At 42.8% G+C, this 4,715-nt stretch overlaps 1 non-coding gene across 1 annotated transcript; it reads right to left on the bottom strand.

The window, feature by feature from the left end:
- Positions 1-2,451: 2,451 nt before the first annotated feature.
- Positions 2,452-2,559, bottom strand: LOC141635970 (small nucleolar RNA R71). The gene has a single exon (XR_012540618.1). It is a non-coding gene; the product is annotated as a small nucleolar RNA R71 (small nucleolar RNA).
- Positions 2,560-4,715: the final 2,156 nt, after the last annotated feature.

Genomic DNA, 4,715 nt, shown 5'->3' with positions numbered 1-4,715 from the left:
CCCACCTTACCCATTCACCTACCATGAATTTCAACCCGAAAATGTTAAGGCGGGGAATGACTACTTGACTCTCTTGATGAAAGAAATGCACAAGCAAGATTATGAAGATAGAGTCAATTCTTACAAAGCACAATATCCACCCCTCTTACATCTTGCTAGGAAAGGACTTCTCGATCCATCTTGTCCTTTGCCTAGTAGGGCGGATAAGGAAACATTCTTTCCTAGTGCTTCTAGAGGTGGTAACTTGGGTGAAGAGGAGATGGTTGTTGATGAGAGTGGTGAGCAAGAAGGTGAAGAAGAAGAAGAGAATGAAGAAGAGGAAGAAGATGGAAGTACAAGTGAGAGTGGTAATGACTCCACATCCATGGAGGTTGATGATGCCTCAAGTGAGGAGGTTGATGATGATGGTGATTTATGCGTGTCATTTATATGATGTTTTACACCTCATTTTACACGCATTTCAGAGCTCATTTGTGTAGTTTAAGCTACCATTTCTCCCATTTCCGTCTACTTTCGTGTTTTTGTACATTATTGCAGAAATGTGAAGAATTCAGTAGAAATCAAGCTAAATCCGTCCCCGAGTATCCTGCATTGCATTTGACGTGAAGAATTACTTAAGGAACGAGCTTGGTGCGCGTTTCAAGGCCCACAAGGCAAATCCACGAGATTATAGAAGCTAACTATTAGTTACTTCGGTCGATCGACCACTACCTTCAGTCGATCGACCAACCTGCGGGTTCCAGTAGCTACTGTTCAGCTCAGTGCAGTCGATCGACCGGCCACCTCAGTCTATCGACCACACCGCTACTTCAGACGAGAATTAAAAGATCGAGATTTATCAAGCCCATTGTGTTTAGGTTTTGAGAATAAATGTTACGTATATTTTCTATATAACGTAACCTAGAACATCAAGTTTTACATTCAGTTTTTATCAGTTTACATCATAAAATAATTAGGGTTCTAAGTTGTTGGGAATTTTATACAATTTATCTTCGTTCGGTTTCTGATTCTTGCTCTGCAATTTCGGTACTCTTCTCCTCTTAATTTAGTTCGCTTTATTATCGTTTGTAGGAGAGAATTGCTAGTTAGTTTCCCGAAACCATAATTATCGTTTAATGGTAATCATCTGTTTAATCGTTTCAAGCATGAATTCGGTAGAATTATTAGTCAATTTATTCATTGTTGTTATTCTTAGTATGAGTAGCTAAGTTATTCGTGCTAGGATGTAGGGGAATTATAGTATAGGCGACATTATTATTAACTTGGCCTGAAATCGCGTGTCAGTCGATCGACCGCCATACCTGGTCGATCGACTGACCACGTGAGGTTTACTTCCGTTTTAATTGATTTAGATGTTGTATTTGACAAATCGAATTCATGCGACTAGTTGAATGCTTAGTATATGACTGACCCATTAGATCGAAAGAAAGGGAAAGTTGTTAGATCACCAATTAAAATGACTAAACTATGCTGAGATCGAAAGATAGGTAATGTTTAGATTATAAGTCACTTTTCAGGACGAGAGTCAGTATTAGTGATATTAGGGACTTATAGCGAGATTGAAAGATGCTATCCGTTAAGAGTGGACCGAGAGGACCTCTTGTTTTCCCGCCTCATGTGTTTGATTTAGACCTAGTTAGTATGCTGCCGCCGAAACTATAGTGAACCGACCATCCTAGTACCCTTCTTTTATCTGTTTTATCCGTTTATTGTCTGTTATTGCCTTTAGCTATAGACCAAATCAATTCAACCCTCACATTCGTTACCTTAGACTAGAATTAGACAATTATTAATTACATTCGCCTCCTTGTGGTTCGATCCTGTTACCACTAGCCTAGGTTAGTTTTAATAGGAATTATAAATTGTATTTTTGGTACTCACAACGACGGGTATCAAATTATGGCGCCGATGCCGGGGAGACGGTGTAATTCTGTTTGCTTTATTTTTAGTTTATTTTTCTTTTCTCAAGGAACTTTGGTTCCTTGAGGTCGTTGCTTACCCTTGCTTATAGTTTTGCTTTTGCACAGTTAGAAGACAGGTTTTTGAGAGGAAGACTTGAGTACTCTCAGTTTTGCGAATGTGGCTACAATATATGATAATATTCAGCCAAAGGTGCACCACCTTCCAAAGGGGCACGTGTTACCTACCCCTACTACCGGTAACTTCGAATTTCGTTCCTCTTATATCGATTTAGTGGAGCGAAATCAGTTTGCTGGTCTACCAGATGAGGACCCCTTGAAGCATATGGAAATTTTCACAGACTCATCATTGTTCCATACCTATACCGGGCCGGGTGACTCGGGATGAAGTAAAGGGGGTAATGTTCTTATACTCCTTGAAGGATTCGGCGCGAGATTGGTACCGCTACCTTGACAGGTAGCACTGAGTCACAGATTGGACATCTCTAGCATTAGCCTTCTACAAGAAGTACTTCCCACTTTCAAAGACTCGATGCCTTGAGAAGTAAAATTACAAATTTCAAAGAAGGAGCGATGAGGGCTTTTGTGAAGCATGGGGACGTTTCAAAAGTTTGGTCCGAGCTGTCCCTCACCATGGTTTCCAGCAGTGGTATCTTTGCAACTTATTATACAATGCTTTATATGATGATTACAAGGTCATCCTGGACGCAACTGCGAATGGTAGGTTCCAAAAAAATACCGGTCAGAATAAAGGTTGGAATACTATTGAGGAGATGGCAGTCCATAGAGCTGAGTTTGGGAGTTCACGTAGAAAATCACGAAAGCAAAGTGATGAAATGAGTGCCGTTGTGACACTCATTACTTCTATTATTGCCCGTCTCGAGAAGCTCGAGGCCTCTGAAGCTTCCAAGGAAAGAGTTAAAATTCTTGTCCATAATCCAGATGAGACCGCGGAGTTGAGAAAAATGGTCCAAACTCTTTTAGTTCAAGTGGCGAATATAGAAGCAGCCGGGATTGAGTCCTCAAAGAATTTTGTGAGGCAGTTGGAGAATATAGAGGCTAAGCAAGTCGCCAATTCTTCGAGCAAATGTGAAGGGCCAATTGAAACGATTAATGAAATTAATCTCGGAAGTGGCCTCTCTTATGAAGGTCCCGACAAGCCAAGAGGAGACTTGGGAGATGATGAAGAAGCTAGTTTAATTTCTGGTGAAAAAACGAGCTTATTTTCCAGTACCACCAGTCGATCGACCAACAACAACAGTCGATCGACTGGGATGTCAGATGGAAAAGTTTCTGATCAGAAACTATTCACACCCAGCATAAGCAGTCGATCGACTGACACCAATGGTCGATCGACTGAGATTCCTGGCAAAGAAGTTTATGTCCAGGAACTGTTCACACCCAGCCAGATTGGTCGATCGACCACTCCTATCAGTCAATCGACCGGATCTCTAGTGCAGGCGCAAAAGAGTCCCAAGCTAGAGAGGCCGAAATGAAACTGCTAGAGAGCCAAATTGCTCAATTGGCTAGCAAGAATACCACTCGAGCTCCGGGACACTTACCGACTCAGACGGACCAAAAAGAGACCCTTAATGCCATCACTTTGAGGAGCGGGTCCACCATGGAGGGGCCTGCTATAATTGAGGATGCCCCTGAAAAAGATAAGCCGGCACAGGGTCAAAACAAAGCTGGAACGAACAAAGGAAAGAAAAAGGCGTCTGCCAGGTATGTCAGTCGATCGATCGACATACCGGCCGATCGATCGAGGTGCAACAAACAAGAGCTTTGTGTATGTTGAAGCTGGGCGATCGATCGATCGACCTAACCGGTCGATCGACTGAGATTGCTGCTGATGGTGAACCTTTTCGTCCTCCAATGCCCGATAACTTGAGGGATCATTTGTTTCGGGGTACGACTACCCCGAAAATATTGAGGCCGACCGACCGCCGATGGGTCCGTTCGGTTCGGCACGACCCAATGTCGATCAATGGTTCATATTTGAGACGGTCTGAAGAGGGGTCAAGCTTCAATAAGGAGAAGGTAGTGGACTTCCAGCCTAAGTCCACGGATGCCGGCATGCGAGATTTAGAAGAGAGGGCTAAGTTACTTATTACAGCCCCATATCCGGAGAGATTGGTGCCGACGAAGGAACAGGTATCTTTCAATAAATTTGAAAATGTTGTTCGTAGTTTAAACGTACAAGTACCTTTCCTTGAATTAGTGAATCAAGTGCCCGCTTACATGAAGTTTATGAAGCAATTACTGTCCAAAAAAAGGTCACTTAAAACTGTGCATACTGTCGCACTCACTAAATAGTCATGTTCTTATTTGACTCACACTGCACACCATAAGCTAGAGGACCCAGGTAGCTTTTCCGTTCCTTGTAATATAGGTACCTTCTCTATTGAGAAGGCATTATGTGACCTGGGAGCTAGTATTAGCGTCATGCCCTTGAGTCTTGCTAGAAAGTTAAAATTGAATAGGTTTGCAGTTATGACCATGACCGTTCAGATGGCTGATCGCTCTACGGTCCGGCCTATAGGAGTCTTAGAGGACATCCCTGTGCAAATAGGGAAGTTTTTCTTCCCTGTAGACTTTGTGGTCCTAGATATGCCTGAGGATGCCCACATACCTATCATTCTAGGTAGGCCATTTCTGCACACTACTGGTGCAGTTATTGATGTTGGCTCTAGGACCCTGACCTTCAAAGTAGAGAAACACTCCATTGTCTTTGCTCAGACTGCTAGGAAGAAGGACCCCATGTGGCCTGTCACTTGCAATACGGTTTCTGAAATG

This window comes from Silene latifolia, chromosome Y (genome assembly GCF_048544455.1).
Source record: "Silene latifolia isolate original U9 population chromosome Y, ASM4854445v1, whole genome shotgun sequence".
In the NCBI taxonomy this organism is placed as follows: domain Eukaryota; kingdom Viridiplantae; phylum Streptophyta; class Magnoliopsida; order Caryophyllales; family Caryophyllaceae; genus Silene; species Silene latifolia.
This window is presented reverse-complemented; position numbering and strand designations above follow the sequence as displayed.